Below are 23,738 nucleotides of genomic sequence, written 5' to 3'. Positions count from 1 at the left end.
CATAGTGCAAATGGGATAAGAGGTGTGTTTTTGGAGCTCATCTCATATTGAAGAAATTGGGAGTCCATTCACATGAGATTCTTGTTAACAGGTGCAGGTTGCGAAGAAGTTCTTAAAAAGTCCAGTGAGAGATAAAGATCATTTTAATTTGGAAGAGTAATTCTCTGAACATAGGTTTGTTAGAATAGAAAATAAGTTGAAAGTGGAATTTAAAATTAATAATATCAATCAATTTTAAAATGAAAAGAGAAGATAACCAGTCTTGTTTAGTTAGGTAGAAACTTTCCATAATTTGTGGATACGTGGAAGATACAGCACTGTACCTTTGGATTCACTGGCAAAACTCATACTTCCATTTTTAGATTTCACAACAAAAGATACCAGCTTGCATTATTTTTTTCCTATTCCAAAACAATGTTGCAACACTGTTTTAAGCAGGGGGAGACTAAAACCTGCTCAACATTTGCACTAAGGACAGACGAGTTTTTTTTCAATGCTCACTGTCATGCTAAACTTGTGGGCACTTCATCACAGTAAAACAGAGGAAGAATGTTTTCCCAGGGACGACGAATAGCTGTTAAAAATGCCCACAAAGGTTAATTGTTAGAGTACTAGGGAAAACAAGGAAAAACTGTAGTTTGTCCTGCAAAATAAAACTCAAGTAGAAATCACACTAAATGCAGAGCACTCCATGGATGTTACAAGGACCATAGCTTAAAGAGAACTGTGGAGAAAAGGCAAACTAAGATAGGAAAATGCATGCATCATTGTATTAACTTCCTTAATGTAAATATGTGGCTTTTCTAAAATAGAATTTTGGACATTCACTAATCACTGCAGCTTCCAAAACATTTTTTTTTTCTTAATTTCTGGAAACAGTAGGAAAAGTAGCAGGGAAGTTTTAGCTGAAATGTAGTTTGTGTGAAAATTCTAGACTTACTAATAAAAAGAAAAAATCACAACTCTGATGAGTTGTCTGCTATGTGAGATCTGGTGGTTGGTTAGAGTATAGGATAAGTACTTGGCTAATTAAGAGAGACCATGACTTCTTAAAGATGTTTTATGTAAAGGGATTACATCTTTATTTTATTTGCAGGTTTCAAAAGGGAGCTACATAAGCAGCCTGCAAATAATAATTTTATGTGCCTATCAGTGTGATTCAGTGGGATTCTGGTTGAAACACCAAATTATATGAAGCAGCTAATTTAAATATTTGGATTAATTAAGCAAAGAGAAATTCAAACAATTCTGAGACCTTGACATATTTGATTCAAATCTTTTTTACATAACTATGCTAATTAGTGTCCACATTGACAAGAGGGAAATACTGCCAAGTTATATTTTTGCCTACTATTATTTTGTAAGGAAAATGATTGTTAATTCTCTTGCTCAGTTAGTGAATCACCATTTGTTGGCAGAGTGTCACTGGTAAATGTGGTTGGTTTGATGCTGACATTCATTCTCTGTAAATAAGGCCATTAATAAATGTTTCTATAATTAACATTTCACAAGTAAAAAAGTTATTATGAAATATAAATTAATTGCTGTTTTCTTTTAACTGATTGTATGATCATTGCTGATCAGACTTCAGGTCTGCTGTTATTGCTGAATCCGAGAAAACAAGAGCTGTTTAAAGCTGTCAAAGAATGAGTTGAGCACTTTCTGTATCAGAAATTAAAAATGACTGTACCAAGTATTGTTCGGTGCTGTTTATCAATATTTGTTTCTGTTAATGGAGTAAATGGTGTAAAACATCTTTACATTTAAAGGTGCTGTTACTGACAGAAACCTCTTTCCTTTTTGAAGTAGAACCGAAGAGAAGCTTCTGTTTAGTGCTTGTTATTATTTCTTGATTTAAAAAAAAAAAAACAAAAAAAAAACAAAAAAAAACCCCCCAAAAAAACTTACATTAATGTCCACATCGATTCTTTTCTTCCAACTTCTATGTGTTTTCTAATATATTTTGTTTTACCTTCAGCATTTACAAATGGATCTCCAAGCTTCATGTTTCAGTAGGTTGTGAAGAAGAAAAAAGTATTAAAATATTACTTGAATTGCTTGTTGTATGCCATATAACAGAAGATTATAACTTCACCATGAATTTTCAGTCTTCACCTACTACTATTTTCAGTGTTCTAATATATTGCTGGTCTTACTTTTAATACTTGTGTTAAAAACAAAAAAAAAATAATCTCTTGAGAATCAGACATTTATGCTGTGAACTCCTGTCTCAGGAATTCGAAACTAAATTAAAAGTGAGCTGTTAAGATAGACAGTACTTCATTGCCAGCTCTATTAAATCCATGAAGATGCTTCTGGAGACTTTATCCAGATTACAGTATTAGAAAAGTTGACTGTCTAAATATTCCTTTGCTTAATTTCATCTTACTGCTCCTAGTTATTTCCCTTCAGAACTGACTTTTTTTTTGTGATGATGGAAAGACATTTTCATAGTGATAGAAAACCTTTCATGTAGAGAGTTTAAAAGTAAACTTCGAGTTCTTATGAAAGATGACGGGTTGACAGCTCTGGATATTTTTAATTTTCTACATAACCACAAGTCGTTGAAAAGTTTCTCTAACTGATTTTTTCTAGCCATTATTAACCATGTTGTTGAATGAAATTGACTTAATAACTATAAGCTATACAACACAAACAGCACATAAAAAAGAGAAGTATGTGCAAAAATGAAGTGTGTGGTAAAATAAGCAGAAAAAAACCGAAGCACCTTTAAATCAGAATCTGCAAGACATTAGTATAAAATTAAATGAGAATTAAGAGTATGTTACATCATTTAGCTCATAAGGAGCTCAGACACTTGTTCCTTACTTTTGCATGTGACAGATAAATAATCAAAATTTTGTGCAGCACAACACACTTTCTAGTTTGCAGATAATCGTGGAAACAGATGCATCTGAATAATGAAAAGCAGACCATTTATTTGTCATATAATAAAAAGTGAATATTTTATGTAATATCATACATATTCAACCTAGCTGAATGTATTAGATACCTATTTTTTTAGTAGTAAGATATGGCCTAAGTATGCTAACCTCATATTTTGAGAATGGGGAGCTTTACAGTGCTCTTTGACATGCTGGTACTCACTCTATCTGAGTATGTCTTCTAGCTGTGATCATTCTTTAGATAAACATGGGAATGATTATTTTCTGAAGCACGGTGACTTAAATGATTTACCAGTATTTTCTGTCATAAAATTATATGCTATTTCATATGGTCCTAATAAGGTCACATGTTGAGAAGTCAGAGAAATAGGAAGGACAATAGATTTGCAGAAACATGGGAAGTTTGGTGAGGTTTTTGTTGTTATGGTGTTTCTCCCACAAAGAGTAAAAATTTATCTGTAGAATCCTAAGCCAGTAACTGACATGGAAGAAATGGGCGTAGTAAACAGCATGGAATTCCTGCTCACGCTGATAGATTTTGAGGTTGGAAGTTCTCTTCCAGCGTGGGACCTTGTCATGCACGCATAGAGGACTCTACATGTGTTTTAGTGTTCAGGTTCACCTGCATGACCTGCAGGATCCGTCAGACATGCTCAGTAAATCTAGTGGCAGTGCACATGTCAGTTTAGTGGCTGTGATGTCTGAGCTCATAATAAGCTGATTTTGTTTAGGGCTTGATCGTTGGAATTATTCAAAATTGACTTAGAAACAAAATTATAACTTGAATGGTTCAGAAATCAGCTTTAAAAACATGGTGATGGTTGCTTCTTACTTATATGCCTGTTTTTAAGTACCCAGGGATGCTTACATCTTAACCTTGTACATTTGCCACCCAAAGTGTCTCTTAAGTTTCAGTGCTGGTATAATTACATTACTTATGTGAAAACAACAACAAAAAGTAGTCTTTTCGGGCTATTAATTGAATTTCTGTATGTATTCTGTAGGCATAACTATATAAGAAATACCCAAATGTGGGAAGAGGGAAAAAAAGCCGAAACAGAAACCAAAACACCTGACCAGTTCAGTGCCAGTCATCCAAAGGCAAGCGAAAGTTTAGGCATCTTTGTTGGCAAGAACTTAGTAAAAGCCTTCAATGAATTCTTTGGATCTAAAAGTTTGTGATGGCTAAACTATGCACGCAAAATAAAAAAGAGAATGGTATATAATGGTTCAAAATTGTGGAAGAAATGGGGAAAAACATCCCATAACCCTTTAAAGCTGTCATGACTTGAATAAACAGAAGCATCAACTTGAACTATTCTAGCGGTTCCCTGTCCATTGATTTTTCATACCCTATTCATCTGTTCACCACCAGAATATTCTGACGATGATGTCTTGTCCAGTGTGAAAACCTACGAAAGAGGGCTGGAACAGAGGTTATCAGGACACTTCATAAACTGGAAATTTGAATTACCAGGAAATTTCAAAAGTAATTTCAACCCAAAAGTCTCTATATTTTCCAAATTATTAATGAAGTTTTAATCAGTAATGTAGTTGAAATGCATTTTTGTTTAATGAGTCAAAGCAGCATAATTCCTGTAATATTACTACTTCTATTTTTAGGTGCACACAGAATATGACTTCCCTAAATATAACAGGGAAAAATTTTATGGCTGATGAATTGTGATGTCAAGAAAATAAAAAATACAGGAAATTGTTTTCTTGACGTTTCTGCAGAACTTTCTTGGCAGCTAAAAGGTCATACAGTTCAAATCTCTGTCTCTTGAAAGAACCTTGAAGGTGATTTCAAAACCTGATTTGTAGCCTTCTGTTTTAAGACTTGAATGCTTAGGCTCTCTTTCAAGAAGAGCCTTCTAATATTTAGGAGAGATACTAACTTCTCAACTTGATATCGTGTCTTCCTCTTCTTGATCAGATGTCTTATTGTATGATTACTTCAAGAAGGTTGAATGTTCTATCTTCAGTACGAAATCTGGCAATAGAAGAAGGGAATATTCTACAAACAGACACGAAAAAAAAATCAAGTTGAAAACTAGCTTCCTCTCAGTTTTAACACGTTCAATTTTTTTTCTCTAAAGTGAGAATCATCACATTTAATTTTAGTTGTAAAGATTTTTTTTTAAAAGCTGCAGATCTGGTTTTAATTTATTGCTATTGATCTTGGGGTTTTTTTATAGGCTTTTGAGCTCTCCTAGATAATTGTTGCGTTCTGTGTCTGAATGGAAAAGGAAAATAATATTTATCATTAAGATTAATAAACACCTCATGGGTTTGTGTGAGTGGAAATTGAGATAATCTTCCTGCTGTTTCATATGGTACCAATGTCTTTGATGGTCAAGGAAGGGATTTGCTATGTTCTGACTGAACAGAATTTTCAAAATCACCTACTATTTTGGTTAATGCAATCTGGAGTCCTAAAATGTGTCTAAGCATTTGTGCAAACGTTATCCTTAGTTTATCTGTATATTCTACCATTTATAGTTATTTAATAAATAGTCTGTTCTGAAATCTCAGTTATATTCAACTAGCTTTTAAAGTTTCGGTCATTAAATTGACAAGAGTCAGGTATAATTTTTAAAATCTTCTAAGTTTCACACATTTTCATTTCATACTTTTGTCAAAAAAAAAAAAGAGATTGAAATTCAGTAGAGAAGTAGTAATTTAGGCTACTAGGCAACATACAAAAACTAATACAAAAAGGAAGTTGATTTATTCTTTTAAATTGGCAGTAGGATAAGAGGAAAATTTGTTTAAGGTAAGTAATTTTAACTCTGAAACTATAAAGCTGTAGTCTACCAAGTAATAGCTTATGAACAAAAGAGAATATAATGTTATATGGAATAGGCTGACATGGTACCTGTTGTATATGAACTCCATAGTGGTATCGTATGTTTTAATTTCTGTCTTTCGTGCTAATTACAAAACATCTTCCTTTATCTTAGATTCATTATTTGAAAAGAGCTCGTCTTGGGTGGTGTATTTTATTTTGCTGCATTTGTACTGCTTATGTAGCTTTGTGTAATGATTAGATTTTTATTTTAAAAAGTAGTGGTAATTAATCGCAGTTGTCACTCAAAATATTTAATTAACTCCAAACACCATAAAACTGGCATAAATCTTATTTACAAAATATCTTCAAGTAAGCTTGTAAAACAGTTGCCTGCACAGCTAAAATGGAACTGATTGTTCAGAATTGAGGGTGCTTTGGAACCAATTATATTGCAGTAGATACTTCTTTGGGGCTCTGGGAAATGCTGGGGGCGGGGGTGGGGAATCACACAAAATCTTTTTCTCCTTGTAAATTAATGGATCATTGTTGTAAATGAAACTACAAAGATGTAGTTTGCTTGGTTTATTTTTTTTTTCTATAAGTGAGAATTTTATTTTACCGTTTCCAAGCATAAGGTGTGATTAGGTAAAATGTGCGTACAAATGAGTATGTAAAGCATTTTTGATTATACAGAAACAAAACTGGTAAGGACTTCAAGCAATCACTGATCCAACTCCTCATCCTGCTGCAAAGATAAGTCTCCTTGACGTGTTTCAGCTTCCAGTCTACAAAATTCCACAACTTTCCCAGATGATCCCTGCTTGTCTTCTATCACAGTATTACTTGGAAATGTTTTTTTTACTCTATTCAAGTCATCACAGTTGAAGATTAATCTTTCTTGCCCCTTTCTTCCTCTGGTGATCTTTGTTCTTTTTTGCTGCAACCTTTTTACATATTTAACAAAAGTTGTCATTGTACAGAAAATAAAATTTTACACTTTATACTTCACACTTGATATATCAGCTTCAGAGAATCAACATATCTTCCTCAAAATTAGTATGAAATTTGGTGTTTGAAATTAGTTGATATGTATCAGACAAGCAAGTGAAATCTGTTAAATCCTGGCTTTGCCAAAGAATCACCACTTGAGGCACATTGCACTTCAATGAATATTTTACTATGAGCTAAAATGGCAGAAAAATATACGTAGAGTCTAATCAGAAAAAAAATATGAAGAGTCTAATCCGAAAAAAAAAAGCAATAGAAATACGTATTTCATTTTTGTTTGTTATATATCTGAATTGCTGTTAAAAACAGTATCCTGATTGGTTATCCGGTGATTTAATGCCTCTTTAGAACTAAGGGTATTTGGAATATAGATATATGTTTGTAAACCAAAGTAGCTGACTAGCAAGTGAACCTGGAACCAAAGGTATTTTAATAAACTGAGCTTAATTAGTCTGAAAACAGCACATCTCATCCAAATACCTTCTCTCTTGTTTTTGAGTTTCTTTTGTCAAACATTTTTTTAATTCTCACTTATGCATAAATTTCAGTTTTCCTTTTAATTCTCCTTAGATATTTTTTAAAATGTTAGTCCCTAGGTGTTATTTTCACAGTTCTGGGGCGTATCTCACTTATTCTGCAAAATGGCTTTGTATTTGCGGGTTTTTTCAGTCTCATTGTTCTGATAATGGAGAAGAGGTTGAGGATGGAATTCTAGTTTCACTTGTATTTCTATAAAATGTTGTAACCCTAGTGATTTAAGTGTATTTTTCCTGATTTATACTGTTATAAGACAGAAGAGAATTGGGTCTTGACTTCCAATTTATCTCCCTGTAAGAATGATGGAGTTTTCTGCTTCAACACTAAAAAGTATGGCTTTTATTCTCCATGAAAAGAGCATTACGTTTGTATTGACAGAGCTACTGGAGGCATCTGATCTTCCTCATCAAAAACTGGTTGCCTTTACTATCAGCTAATCAGAGATAGACAGGTGACGCTAGTTATCTTGTGAGGGATGAAAGAAATCCATTTGTTTCAGGAGAAGGAAGACTAAGAGGAGTATCATCTACACCTTATTAGAATTCATTGCATCTTTCTTTTTACCCAGCATATGGTGTCCTTAAAGGCCTGCTTTTAACTTCATGTTTTTTCTCCTGAATTAGTCTCTCCTTGTGCACGTGAACAGTTGAGACGAAAGCCAGATAAGGTAGATGATGTGTGTAGGTGTGTGTGTTAACTTAAGAGCTATCCTGGTGGAAACAAGTGTAAAAGTATCTCTTTTACAGAGAAGAGAGAGCAGCGGTACAGAGATACTGAGTGGCAGGTAATCAAAACAAGCACTTTTAAAAATCATAACAGGGCAGCCCAATTAGGTTTCTCTGTCAGGCATTTCAAATGATTATGTACAGAATCGATCAGTTCAGTGGTTCTGGCAAGTGCATATGGCAGCTTGTATTTTTAGGTAGTCAGTTTACATCAATACCACATTTTGTGCTACAAAGAGATTAGTAGTATATTGTTCTATGTGTTGTTCATTCTTGACCTTTGTATTGATGCCATACATGTGTTTTGCTGTCTTGCACTCTATATTGAACTCTGCATTAGAAGGGTTGAGGTTTATTTTTTTTTTCCATGTCTTCTAGTTCAGCATGATTGGCTCAAATTATAACCTGTTTTTCAGTGTTTTGGTAAGTCAGTCAGACTGCGCTTAAATGTGTTAAAATGAAGCACTTGAAGTGAGATTTACAGCTCTAAGATGTCATCTGCATTGCTATTTTTGATCACAGTCTTTAAAAACCCTTAGAAATCATATTCTTAGAGAAAATTAAGTGCTGAAATTTCAAACTAGGCATGTTATCCAATGCCATTCAAGAAAGCAGCAAATTGATTATATTTATCACTATTTCCGTATTGTGTCAGCAAGCAGGTACTTAAAGAAATAGAATACTTAATTACAAATGACTGTCCTGAGGAATGTTTTTTGTTTTAAATATACTGCTCATTCAAGAGCAAGTAATTCTAATCTCTTTTCTTGTGACTTTTCAAATATCATATATTTGTTAATAGACTTATCAAAGTGTAATGTATCTCCCTCAGATTTATTCAATTTGCTTTGTTTTCATGGCTTTCAAACTACTGTTCACAAGAAAATCTGCTGTTTCTCAAGAACATCAGTGTAACTGATGGACATTCAGCACTTCTAAAGAGCTTAGCCTTTTCTTTTAGATGGCCAAATCAAAGATGTACACTGAATGATAAGCAGCAGTGTATACTAGGGATTGCCACAGTAGGAGAATTTGCTGGTTTTCCACTAATGCTTTCTTACTCAGTGAACCAACAGTAGGTGAATATGGAATCTGTATCTTATGGGGAGTGCAGAAGCACGGTGCACTTTTGAAATGAGAAATCTCCTTCAGACCAGTAGAACGAGTTATTATTTCTTTGTGCATGTGAGGTTTAGCTCCAAAATACCCTTCTTATTTGTTATGTTTTAGTGAGCTATTATTAGTACAGCATTGGAATCTGGCTGGAAGGTGATTTTTCTTGCATAGAACTGGGAAATAGTTAGTGGAAATGAGCAGCTGATTTTTTTTTTTTTTTTTAATTGTATCTCTTCTAAAGATGTACAGGAGGAAGATACACTAGAAACTTTTGATCTTATTTGGTGTTAACTGTGTTAAGGATTTGGTGCTTTGGTGATTTAAGCTCAGATTAACATTATTCTAAAAAAAAAATTGGTTAGTGTAAGGAAGCAACTGTATTTTGCATTAGTTTTTACCACATTACGTTTTTCAGATTAACTAAAAGGAAATCATAAAAATTAGAGAATAGGTAGTTTTGTCAGTCTTGCTACGTAAAGATTAAGTTTTAAAATTTGCATGAAGTCTGTAATTTGAAGTTATTAAAGAGCTATGGCATCCTATGAGGGAACTGAAGAGGAAGAAAGCTGAAGAAAAGAAAGATGAGGATCTGTAGAGTCTCTAGATCCCATAATGCAATGGAGCCCAGAGTACCAAAACTAAACTGTAAGGTAAATGAGCTACGTGCACTGTAATATACAGAGACTAAGAGTGTTCCAGAAGCTAAAAGAGTGCTAAACCTGAATCAGCATAACAAAGAAGTGCAATGACTTGTGTAACTGTAGATTGATTAGTTTAGGTAATAACCCAAGATAAAATAAGGTGATAATTGCTTTAAACAGAATTTAGAAAGGGGGTTAATTAATGCCAGTCAGAATTCTTTCACAGAATACGACTCTGTCATCAAACTTTTTTGTTTAATCTTTTGAAGGGATGATACGTTTATTTTATAAAGGTAGCAGCACAGACTTTTATAGAACATCTTGTGTGGTGCTCTATGGGATTAATAACAACAACGATACTTTAGGACACTAGTTCAGTCACATGGATTACAGATTTATACAAGCTGATAGATCTTCAAAGGTATTACCTGTCAATGGAGAATCATCATTGAAAGGAGATTTTCCTACCAGCATTTTTCAGCCAGCAGCACTAGATTCAGTACTAGTCAACACCTGCAATATTTCCTGGATAGAAAATTGCTACTCTTAAAGTATGTGAATGGTAAAACATAAAGGGTAGTGTAAGAATCAAAAACTGGAAAATAAAATAATACTAATTCACATGTGAACAAAAAAGCACTATTTTAAGGGTGAGGACAATGAAATGTTAGAACAAATTACTTTGGAAAAGATATCTCTTATTATCTTTAGATATAGATTGGGGCTTTTATTTGTGTGTGGTATTCTTTACTTGCATGAAAGCAACTGATCTCAGTAAAGAATATTCCTTTTTTAAAAGAAAAGAATAAGGTAGACAATAGAATTTGACTTCAGACCCAACAACAACTCTCAATTGTTACAGAAAGAATATTATTAAATGGAGCTATGTTCTTACATGTGACTTCTGTTAAGTACCAACCATACTAACAATCAGTACAATGAAAATCACGTCCTAGAACTTCCAGTCTGTTTGTATTTTGAAAATGTGTGTGTGTGTGTATGCATACTTGATTTTGTATCTATGAATAATACTTGTGAGCTTAGGGAAACTGTTCATATCCATAAAATTATTTGCATATACAATTATAGTAGTGAGGCCAGAGATGCAAACTGTGGAAGATGGAGTGCACAGAGAAAGATTTAATATTGAGGGAAAAAAACGAGCTTGTGTTTATGTGATTCAATAGCTTTAGTCCATTAAAAAATACTGGGCTGTGAAATAATTTTTTTTCCACACTACTGACTAGAATCTGCCCCTTTGAAAGTTCATGTAGATACAGTATTATTTAGTATTCTCAAAAATACATATATGTGGCTTTCGTTAGTCTTCCTTACCCGATAAAATAGCTGTAGATTGCACTCTACTGGATTTGTCAATTTGTTCTCTCGATGTGTGCAGTGTAAGCATTTCTCTTCCATACTGTGCATGCATTGTTTCAGAAAGTTTTGTTTCATGATTTGATGATGTTTTGATGATCAGAATCTCGAAGATTAAAACCTTAAATATAATGTAATACATCTTTTTCTTACGTTATATTGTGCAGTAGTTAGAAGCTATGATTTTTCAGTGTTACAGATCTGTACTAATAAATTCTGAAATAAAATACACTATTAACCTTTCTGGGATTTGCTTGCTTGTTGTGAAAAAGTAGTGACATGTTGCTGGAGCCTTGTGAACAGTGAAACTCCACCTTTTTTAAAATGTAATCTAAATTAATTTTAGATTGAAATCTAAATTTAATTTAATCTAAATTTTAAATTCATTTTTAGTCCTCTAGTACTGAACATTACTAGAAATTATAATGACCCTGTTTAATACTGTACATAGGTTTTGGAAATGTCTCAGGTAATAACTTTTTAGGGTGCAAAGAGACATGTAATTTGAGTCTATGATGAGTTCTGGTTAATAGTTGACTCTTGTGTGTTTTGGTGAAAATCTTTTCTGAGTTCCTTGGACTAGATCAGTGAATCTGGCTAAAATTGCATTTTATTCGATTAGTTGAAGTTGTTTTCCCAGGCCTTAATATTTCATAGCTCTTGAAATCAAGATCAAGTGAACTTCTGTGGAAACCAGAAAGAAAAAGTAATTTGACCATAGTGGCACTAGTGCTTTCCCTGCTCTAAACTTTTTTCCTCGGCTTTCGTGATTATTATTATTTTCCTGTCCAGTACAGAGGCCACACCAAGGATACTTAAGTATGGTGTGAGTAGATAAAAGTTGGAAGAATTCAGTCAGGGAAAGCGTCAGAATGTTACACTGTCTAAGTGAGGGTGCACCGTGGTCTGTTTGTCCTAACATTTTTTTGCACACTGCTGTGGAAAATAAAATAATCTAACATTTTTTTGGATCATTTATCTTCCACTGGAGCCTGGAGACCAGCATTTGTGGTGCTGTCTGACACACTGTAATAAATATGCTCTGTGATGATGTTTCTGAAAAATGCGATTGAAACAGATACTTGATATCTTAAGTGGAAGTACTGTTATTATTCAATTTGCTCAATTCCCACTGAAGTCCATGATAATTTTTTTTAATGGAAAATATGATGGTAGTTTATTGACCTTTGTGCTTTGTATGGACTAATAGGAGTGACTTTCCATTTTAAAGAACAAAAAATCTTTTTTTTTTGTATGTGACTGGGAAGGGGAGTGATTTGTTCATGCATAGTTGCCGTTGAGAAGTTTAAAAGTCAGACCAGAGGTTTCAGGGCAAGGTAAAGCTTTGCCAGCAGTAAATTACTTTGGCCTTGTTCCAGAGTGGTACTGTGAGGGGAGGTTTGCAATAATTTACCAATGTGGCAAGGGAGTTCCTCCAAAGTATTGCATGTGATTTTCTTTGTTCTGTTACATTTAAAAAAAAAAAAAAAAAGGTTTATTCATTTCTGTGTGTTATAATTGAACTTACTCTGGTCTTTGATTACAGTAACAAAACAAATTTTGACAGCAAATTTCTGCTCCACTTTAAAAACTGGTTGTTTCACTTGTTACACCACATTTGTATATGTATTCCTTCTTACTTGGATGATGTGCTGTTATGGATCTGTCCTGCCTCTGCGTGTATTGTTAGAGGTGTGCAGTGTAATTCAGTAGTTTCTTAGGTTCCAGAAAATAATTGATATGATGTTGGATATTGGAAGTGTGAGGGGAGGGGTACAGAATATGTGGCACTTAATATGTTCATATGGGATAAATGACATAATTTTTTTTTTCTAGTGAAGTGCTTTAGATTATTGAGTCCATAAGTAGCAGATTCTAGATCTCAGCACAGTGGGACAATCCACTGCATGGGGAAGGGGTAGCAGGGTGACTTTCACTGGGGATCTGATGCATCTGTTGTTCTGAAACAGCTTTATGGTAAGGTACAGAAGGATGTCTGGTGAGCTGATGTGCACTTTGAGAAGTTGGTTTGTTTTTTGTTTTGTTTTTGTTTTTTTTTTTTGCGGGGGAGTAGTGCTGGCAAACACTTCTGATAGAAATACTCCAGGAATTGTGATGAGTGAATGCTGTGATAGTTTGGAGAAATATAAATTAGAGTAGGTACAAACTGGTGCATCCGTATTACAATTAACTGTAGGCCTAACTTCTAACATTAGGTGCTGCAATACCAATACAAATTTTGCTCTGTGTGTGGTTTTCTTTGTTTGGGGGTTTTTTTTTGTTTTTTTTTTTTTTTAAATAGCAGGATAGAATGTTGGGGAACTTTGAGCCATGTGATCAGCTAACCGAGAAACACCGCTGCTGCAGGTGTGTACCATTCGTACTAATGGGGCTAGCGTCGATCGTTAGAAAAATCCACAGATTTACTTTCATAGTGGAGTTTTCTAGGTAAACTTTAGTTTACTTTTAGTGGAAAGTATTTAGCAGAACCTTTCTCTCCTGATTTCTTGTCTTTTCATGCAACCATATTGAAGACCAGTGAACAGTATTTTACTGCATATTCATTTGACATCCAGCCTCTCAATGACTCTTCTGTTTGAGACATTTATGAGATCTTGAAATAGGATATATTATAACTCTTCAAATATTCGAGTGAGTGTATCTATATATCCCCTTTAGAGGGACAAGTAACTTCTCTTCTTTTTCTTACTGTAGGGTATGGAGAAACAAGACTCTAATCTTACTGGCATGAATTATTTAACATCCATTTGGAGGATTTGAATGATGCATCCCAAAATGAGTAGTGTGGCAGAGCCTGATCGTTACAGAGTTAGACTACGCTGAAATGGGTTCACAGTCTTTTTGTCTCTACATATTATAGAATGAGAATGCCTTTAGGTATTTAGAATTATGTACAAGACACAGCTATTTCTGTGGAGTATAAAATATCAACCATTTTAAAATGAGGTCTTGTTGTCAAATCCTAATCCTCTTACCTACTTAAGCAGTGTTTTTATATTACCAACAAGTGTTTCTAGAGCACAAAACATTAGGGAAGTCATGCAGTTCTTATCAAGTCCCAATTTATCAGTGTTTTTTACTAAAACTGATTAATGTGCATTTTTTAAGCCTAGGTTTCACAGTATCTCAGTATGTGTGACAACTAACACTGACCGATGTTCTTGCTGCTGAATACCTGGAAGAAAAAACTTGAACACTGTTAAGTCTAGGAAAGTACTACTTTTTACTTACTCTAAAAACAGGTAGACTGTATTCTTTAATTTTAAGTGCAACCATTCTGTGCTCAAAAATAGTTTAAATTAAAAACGAAATTTAAAAATATAAGCTATGAAGGAAAAAAAACCACCCAGTGTTTTCAGTGTATTCGGAACTGGAAAATTGGATGTGGAGACAGATTCCCTCTCTTAATCTAGTATTCTCTTTGCTGGGTGTTTGTCAGTGTAATACAATCTTAAGCTCTTTTTTGAATTTTGCCTTAAATAAAAGTAATACACTGAATACTGAGCCTGAGCCTCTGGTCATGGAAAATAAGTCTTTAAAGTTACTTTACCTGAGGTGCTGGAGAGCTTGCCTTTATCTGTGTTGATGAAAACATATGGGAGAAGTTTTGATGCAGTACTTCTCTGGTTGATGAGTATAGGAGTCAAAGGTAGGTGGATACTTTGGAGAAATACAGGTACAATAGCTCTGTTCTGTAATTTCTTAATTACTTTTGTTAAATCTTGTAATTTTATGTTTTTAAGGTACTGAGATTTTTGGAACTGCTGATGGCATTCCAATTGCAGTCTTGTCACTTATATAATCTGTGCTATATAACATTAGCTCAGAATATTTGATTGCTCTGAAATTCTCTTATCGAATGGGAACATACCTGGTTGATTTTTACCTCCCTTAAAAAAGCCATTAAAATTCCTAGCAGTTTTTACTGGGTGTTGGCAACAAGTATTTCTGAGTTAATGAGGCATATGACTTCAATTTAGGTGTAGGAAGGATAAATGTAATTCAGTATCATATAAAAAGCATCAGGAATCAGAGAGACTGTCAGTAGATAAAGTTAAGTGAAGAAAAAGTCCAGTAAAGGAAATTAAATTTACACTGTATAATTTTTTACTACCTTGCTTTTGTATTTATTACCAGCTTGATGTAAACTTTGGCTCTAAAGTGTGATTCAGTCCTGTGAGGTCGCATTTATTACAGAGACTTTACACTGGTGGTCATATTAAAAAAAAAAAATAGAACAATGATTTCAAAACATGCAATGCTGCTTAACAGAAGACAAAGCTCTGAACAAGCAATACAAGTTTATGCTTGTCTCAAGTTTTGTAGCTGTACACTAAATAAAAAGAGTTGAAATTTATAAAGTACTATGACATATAACAATGTATTTAAATATTTCACACCAAGCACATATATTTCTCCATCTTCCTTTTATAACCACTGGTATTATAGTTTCCCTGTTTTATTAGGAAGCCACCATTAAAAGGCCACAAGTATTTTACACTTTTTTGAAGGGTAAAACTGGAGGTTTAAGTTTGACACATTGTGTTGCATGGTTAAACTGAATTTTTCTTGGTTCAATAGAAATCTGAATACAGTATCAGAACTAGGTCTTCGGTAATCTTGGTTTGATCTGACCTTTTTTAAGCATTGTAGTTGTCACAATTTTCAGTTTCCTTTGCCTCTCTGGGTGAATAAGGTCTTGTCTGTCATGCAGGATACCTGCATGCATTTTCAAAGAGCAATTCTTTTAAAGCCATGAGGTTTATCTAAGAGGCAGTTTTTGCTTGTGGAAATACAACATTCTTTTCCCCACACAGGCTAAAAAGCAGTTTACTCTTGGAATTTCCAGGTACAGTGCTTTTGTGTAAGAAAATCATGCGGGAGGGTTTTAAGGGGCTGATGGTAATCCCTGGCAGCTGTAGTGATCCATTTGAGAATCACCTGCACTGTGAAGGGTATCAGAAGAATATAAGATGATGCGAAAATCTTTGTCCCTGATGTCTTTAAATAAACAGTAATTCTTGTGGGAGTTGTTTTTCCCTAGTGACAAGATAGTCCTCTCAAAGAAATGTGTGTGCATACGGGAACATCTCTCATTTTACTGTTCTAATCCTAAAGAACCAAAACTAGGGAAAGTTTCTGAGAGTTACGTGCATCTTTTCTGTGACTGATTTTGCAGTGCTACAGAATAATTTCACTAAGAGTCTTCATGTTGCCCTTAAAGGTCAATTAATAATGTTCAGAATTCAAAAATCTTCAGTAAAGCTTCATACATGTTTAAATAAAAATACATGTAAACTGTAAGAAAATAATACCCGAGAAACTAAAAATCCAAAATTTTTTTCCTCTTTAATTATTTTATTCTAAATATAAAATTAATTAAGCCAACAGGTTTTAGCCACTCTACCTCAGAAGATTTCTTGGTGTAGTTTTAGTCATATTTATCTTACTCAGAACACTTACAGGCTTGGTCTACAGACTGATCATTTTTTTCAGTGTTTGTACTTTGTTATAAACAAAGTACAAACACTGAAAATGACTAGAATGAGCTAACAAGTGGAATAAGTGTCATCAGATGAAGCTGTTCAGTTGTGTTCAATGTCTCATACAGCATCAAGAAGTCAGAGAGCGTTCTGAAACTGGGTTATTCGTGCTTTTTGAACTTGCTGACGTGGACAGAAGAGATGTACAAGACATGCACAAGCATGGAATTGACAGCTTTTTACAATATTACTGTCTACAGGAGAACATTGTAGTCTACTTATCCCTTTTTTAGTATTTTTATTATGTCCCTAATGTAATGGATGTAATCAGATGATTGCATTGTGTGTATAGGCAAATATGTTACATCAGTGGTGTGTAACGTTCAGGCTACTTAAACCACAACTTTTCTGTGTATATAACATATTAATTATCATCAGTACATTTAGATTTGCTTTTCTTTTTCTCATGTAGTGGGTGCAGAACAAATGAGTGGATATAATTTAGTTTATTTACATACTTGAATCATGACAGTCTGACAAGGCTCAGAATTTGGAAAATGTACATTTAATTTCAATTTGGTTGTTTTGCTCTGTGGTGTTGGGCAAGATTGAAATATTAGGCACCTTGCTTGCCTTTAGTTGATTTGAAAAGTACTTCGAGGTCTATAGGGGAAAGTGCTGTGTTAAATCTCCCTAATAATTTTATAAACAGCTGTTTTGCATTAATAGCAATATGTATGATCAATCAGCAAAGACAGAGAGCAAAGCAGGATGTTTATAGCCAAAGCAGCCAGTCAGATGGGAGAAAACAGAGGACTGTGCTTGCCATAGAATGAATACAATTCCTAGAAACTTTTTTTTTTTTTAATTAGATTTTGGTAGTTGGGGCAAGCAAGCAGCTAATAATATTTTTTTAAGAGCTGTCAAACCTTCTTACTCTAATGATTTGTTTGTCAGAGCATAGGAAAGTTTTGTGGACGAGACATATACTTGTGAATCCGTTACTCTGCAGCTTCTCTGGCCTTTCCTACCTGTTGATGATGATTTAGCATAACACATTTGAGGTAATAAAGATGCTAATCTATTGCTTTCTGCATTTTTACATGGTCTGTGATTAATAAATTCTGTGGCTCTTTGTTTACGTAATTTTACTTCATCTAGATTGTCTTATGCTTCTGCTTCTAAAATGCATTTGCCTTGCACCAGTTACTAACACAGGTGGTGATTCAGCTCAAGAAATAGAGGTTGACTATTCATGAAGAATAAGGTTCCTTGCTGTAGTTCTGAAGCCAGGATTACTGACACGTTGTAAGAATAATTGGTCATTCTTTATTTGTGCTGTTGAAAACTGCTTAGACATTTTAATCTGTTTCCAAAAGTTGCTGAAGTTTTAACTTTATCTGGAGTCACACATAAAGGAAGGAAGGTAACCAGAACTAACTGGCAGGTGCATGTCTCTAGGTGGAAGGTGAACTGTTGAAATGGCCAATAAATTATTGGTTTTTTAATATGGGCTTTTATTTATATCAGGATCTTAACACTGCAGCAAAAGGCACCTATGAATGCTTAGATCTAATTAGTGGTAGAATAAGGTGTACAGTGAAGTACCACTTGATTATACTTTAGATGTGTCAGGTCTATTTTATGACATTAATCCAAATTAAATATATTTAATGGGCCATATGGTACTCTTCATTTTCTCACATTTGTAATATAAACCTGTAACATGCTGAAAACTAAAATGAACTCTAGAGAGATAAAATTACTCAATTACGAGTAGTATGTACGTCCTTGCACCGACATGAACCACTCCTTGATTACTGTTTAACCACATGGCTTGATTTCCTTCCAGTCTAAATGGAGCGTTTGATTGACACAGCGGAGACCAGCCTGAGCAGCTGAGTGATCTGAAGAGTCGTATTATGTACGTTTTACTGTGAGGCTAACCAGCTGAAAAGATGTAGTTTGCCTACTCTACAACAGAGTTAGTTCTTACAGAGCGTGTTGCTGATAATTTATTCTAGATGCATTTTTAAAGATTTTTTTTTTTTTTCCTAGAAAAAGCTCACATTTGAAGGATCATTAGGTAGGACCTGACTGCAACTGGTGAAGTAATGCATAGCAATTAAACGTTTTTTTCCAAACTGGGAACTCACAAATTGTTTTTGGCATATATGAAAGGAAAGATTCTGTGGATTATCAGAGTTGAAATTAATCAAATTATTAAGTTATAAAGAGATTTTTTTTTCTAAATGAAGCCACTTGAGATTTAAACATGCAAAAATAGCAGATTAGTTGGTGGAGGAAGAAAAAAGGAAAGGGAAAGCAGAATGCCAAAGTGATACACAGTTACTATTATATGATGATTGACAAATTATTTGGCACTGAAGAACTTTAAAATGTTCGTAAATCCTCTGTTTCTGGACATTGGCATTGGTGTAATCTCCTCCCCTACCCATGTCAATTCTATGGCCTGCATCCCCTACTAGTCTTTTACTTAGGAGCAACCTTCATTTCCTAGAAGCAGTAGTTTTTTTCACAGTCAGTCTTTCATCTCTGTTCTCCACTGATGCCTACTTGGCTTGCAGTAAGGATCAGGCATTCTGCTGTCAAGCATGGAAGCTGTCCTGCTTGTCATAAATTGCAGTTACATCTTTGGGAGGTGATCTTTTCGTGGTTTCCTGGCTGTTGCATATTGAAAAAAAACTTGGGACAGTGCTTGTACATTTTGGTAGGAGAGTGTTTCACATGATACAAGAACAGTATTTCCAGTTGATTAACTAAGAGGACTCTGAAGTTAATTTTTGTGTGAGAAACAGTAGTATTTAGTGCAGAATGAGTGAACAAAGTTTTAGGATGGTTCTTCTAGGTAAGGATGAGGAGGGAAGAAAATGAAAGCAGCGACTACTAACATAGTCACTATTTGTGGGTAATAGTCCTATAAGCAGATATTTGTAGGTATGGCTTCAGTTACGTGTCTAGCTGCTGGGTTTAATGCTATAAATGCAGTTGATATTAGACTTAATGAGCGTTACATCTACATGTGAAACAAAAAAATAAACATAAGGCTGAGCTGCCTGGACACTAGCAGGCAAATCAAATAAAGGAACTCCATTCAGTTGTATAAGCAAAATAGTTTAATCCCATTTGAGATTTGATATACTTCCTTCCTACAGGTGCTGATTCAGTAAGATACAGCTTTCCCCTGTGTCTCGCTGTAAGTCTGTGTGAATGCCTTGCGACATCTCAAATGGCATTAGACACTTGTATTTAGGCAAGCAGACAGCCCAAAATGCCCTGCCATCTAATTACATCCCATCTCCCATTATTCCCATGCGTGCCTTCATTCGTCTGCATGCTAAGACTATCTCATTTTTTGCAGCTTATTCTAGGAAATTGTTCCTCAATTTCTTTTCTTACAACTGTACCACAGGGGTGGAGGAAGAGGCTTGCTTTGATTCCTTCAACTTCTTATTTCCTTTGATATGTTACTGTACGTGAAATATGTGGCATGCTGTGTGGTGGGCTGTTCTTGCATTGACCGAGTTAAAAGCTGGCCTCTTAGTTTAACAACACTTCATTGATGGAAGGTTTTATTAGTTGTAGGCCGTTATTATTCTTTATCTTAAAATCCGTTAATTTTGGGAAACATTTCATTTGTTTAATGAATGCAAAACACATGACAAAGTTTGCAGTCATTGCTGAAGACTCCATGTGGAGCCTGCGTAACAATAAAAATAAATTGGAATAGAACGATATCTTGCACATAAAGCATTCTCCGATATTAGTGCAATGTCAGTCGTTATCAGGGGCTTGTGTGTCAGAACAGCGAAAGCTGAACAAAGCACTTAAAGTCTTAAGATGTTAGCACTATTTAATTGAGCGTTGCTGTCATAAAAATATAAATCCTATACTATGAAGGATGGTGATGTAACAAAAAGTGCTGTGTCTCATTGTACTCTTAACTGAATCCGTAAACATTTCATATGTAAGCTTTCATACACAAAATATGTGTCATTGTTACTATAGTGAGGAAAAAAGTAACAATCTATTTTAATAGAAAGGAATGTAGTAAAGTGTTTTTTTAGGGGCAGAATGCTGGCTAAAAGTCACGCTTGGGTTTCAGGAAAAGGAAGGCCTCTCTTTTTTTTTTTTTTTTTTTTTTTTTCTATTTTTTTAAGTTCCTGGTATGATAGCAGAAATGATGATTGGTGTATATTCAGAATTAACTGACTCTACCATCATTTTCACCTCTTAGAAAAAAATACAGAAAGGGGAACAATTATCAAAAGACTCCGTTTATTAACTGTGTCCCTGCAGTATCTATGACCTTAATTGCACTTTTTTTTTTTATGAAACCTGATCTGATGATTAGCTTTCTAATGTTTTTGATACATAGCTAGCAATTTTGGGGTGTACGTGAGATGACACTAAAGAAAAATGCCTTAGAACTCTTCGAATTTCATATTTACAGTTACACCAGTTGACTTCTCACAGATTAGATTAAAAATTTCTGCCATTTTTTTGCTGTGTGAAATGCTATTCATTGCAGGAAACCTTGTTTTCCTTTTCTGTTACCCTCTATTATTCCCTCTCCAGTTGAGAATTCCAGGTATAAATTCCAAGTCCACACTTGTACCTCCAGTCAGCAGCTTACAGTATTCCTTTTCTGAAAATCCCGTAACAAATTCTGAATATGAATACATAGGAGATGATGAAAGGTTGATGTTCACTAAGTAGAATGAAAGGTATAAAGATTTAGATTTACAGAGAAAAAAAAAAAGGTATGTTAATTTGCTTCCTCCATTTCCTTAGCTCTGTGAGGCATGTATTAAGATTTTGGTGATTCTTACCACATTTCAAGATACCTCTTCTATCGATTACTTCTTGAAAATTAATTCTGGATAGTCACAATAGTTACATAAATTCTTACCCTGAGTAGATGCAAGAGTTTTCCTGACATTGTGTTTACTGAGAGCTAGGATCAGGTCTTTTTAGAAAGACAAGACCCTTCCATGTGGTATTTGACTTGCTTAAGGATCATTGACTGCTCAGCTGTTTGTCTTTTCTGATACTGAGTTGTTTTGTCCAACAGTTTTATTGGTATTAATTTGGTCATTTAACTCTGTGATTTCCTTCGGTAGGTAACTCTGGGTTTTTTGCTTGTTTCAGAGATTTTCCTATTGAACCCAAAAGCTGTTTTTCATGTCATTCAGTAAACTTTTAAACATTAAAGGAAGAACAGACTACTCATCATTTATGAAACTTGACCAAATGTATTGGGCAGTATGAGGAAAACAGGAGACAGTCTAATCTACACTGTAGTATAATACACTGTCTGATATTTGAACACCTTACAATTCCTGAAAGGAGCAATCACTTAGAAATGGATCTTGTGTGCATATATATGCATAAAATATAAATATGCCTCGATATGTGATATACAGTGTTTTTCACTGGGAAAGATTGTAGAAGATAAAATATGATTATTTAAAAACAACTTTTGAAGTGAGCATATAGTTTGGACTTCTGCTGTTTCTGTTGTAGCTTCAGTTTTTAGAAAATAAGGTGACAGACTTTATTGAGACTGTTTAGGTAGAAGGTGGTTTTTATGTCTTTGAACAGCCACACTAATGTTGTTAAATGTCTTCTCAATATGACCGAAACCTTCTCAAGAATGGTGTAAAGGAGGAGTGAAATGCAGAAACGAAAGTTCTAGTTAGGGATGCCTTCAGGTTTTAAAACTTAAAAAAAAAAAAAATCTCTTAATCTAAATCTAAAACATCCTCCCAAAGCCCTGATTTCAACTTTTACCTGCAGTATTTTAGCAATTGTGACTTACAAATTACTCCTAATATTGATGCTACATTCATGTTTCTTTTCCTTTTTTCTTTTTTTTTCCTTTTTTTTTTTTTTTTTTCTTACTATGCCATGGAGAGCCAGAATTTTGGCTGCTGTGATTCACGTTGTTCCATGGATATCTTTAAAGAGGACAGTTTTTACTAGAGGTGGACTGCACATACAGAAGTGATATTTTGTTTCTGTTCTGACTGTAATTCTCAGTCTTTTTGGACAGACCTTGCACAACTGTAAATGTATGTAAGAATGGCAGGAGCAGAAACATTTAACAAAGTGTGGTATAGCCACCTTTCAAAAATACTTATGGAATGGAAGCTATTTCTTGAAGGTATTTTGAAATAGTTTTCTGCAAGAATCTGCAGCCCTTATTTATGCTGGGTAGATATGCAATTGCATTCTTCATAGCACTGAAGTGAAACTGTGAAGCAATAATTATGCTAATTTAAAAATAGAAAAATACCAAGATTTGTCTCTTTATAACTCTTAAAATATTTTCCCGCTAACCTCAGGAACTTTAATATACAGAATCTGGTGTATTTTAGTATTAACGGAGAACTAATCTTTACACTGTTCTTGTAGCAAGCTGCTAATTCAGTAGGTAGGTCTGAGGAAGTTATGTTATACTATATAAACTGTTAGCTAAGTGTAAATAATTCCTAGTACTTCAACTTCTTAATGTTCTTAAAAAGAAAACTAAGTAGCCAGTTTGCTCTAATAGATGTTGAAAGCCTTTGCGCCTACTGTTTAAGTGTTTAATTACCTAATGTATTTGAAAGCTTCACAAGTATGCAGCACTCAGTCTTGGGCTTGTTTTCCAATTTTCATCTTAGATTTATTGCAATTCTGTTGCTAAGATTTCACCATTAAATACATATGTGAAAGAAATACAAACATATCACTGACTAGAATTCTTTCAAGCAATTTATCCAGAAAATGTGTATTTATGTATCTTTAGCCTTTAAATTGTTTTACCTCTTAACTCCTGCTCTGCACTTGCAGCAAACTCTTTACATTGTCTGCATTTCATAGACCATAGATACCTTGACCATGATTATCTGATTCGGCTTTTTGCTGTTAGAGAGCATGCCTGTTAACTGAATAAAGAATTGATTCATTGGTAGCCATTAAAGATCTCAAAACGTGCTTCCGAAAGGTGCCATGATGACCTCCGATCTCCTGCCCAGTATGGGACATTTCATATGCCTACCAGAGGCTGCTTCTCTTGCCCCTCCTACCATTTCAATTAAATACAGTTTTCATTGTCCTTTGAAAGA

General features: G+C 34.3%; 1 protein-coding gene across 1 annotated transcript in view; it reads left to right on the top strand.

Moving 5' to 3' along the window:
• Window positions 1-23,738, top strand: part of NAALADL2 (N-acetylated alpha-linked acidic dipeptidase like 2) — a 242,639-nt gene that overhangs the window by 144,615 nt on the left and 74,286 nt on the right. The window lies entirely within an intron of this gene.

The sequence above is a fragment of the Chlamydotis macqueenii genome, chromosome 9 (genome assembly GCF_036417535.1).
Source record: "Chlamydotis macqueenii isolate bChlMac1 chromosome 9, bChlMac1.mat, whole genome shotgun sequence".
Taxonomy (NCBI): Eukaryota; Metazoa; Chordata; class Aves; order Otidiformes; family Otididae; genus Chlamydotis; species Chlamydotis macqueenii.
This window is presented reverse-complemented; position numbering and strand designations above follow the sequence as displayed.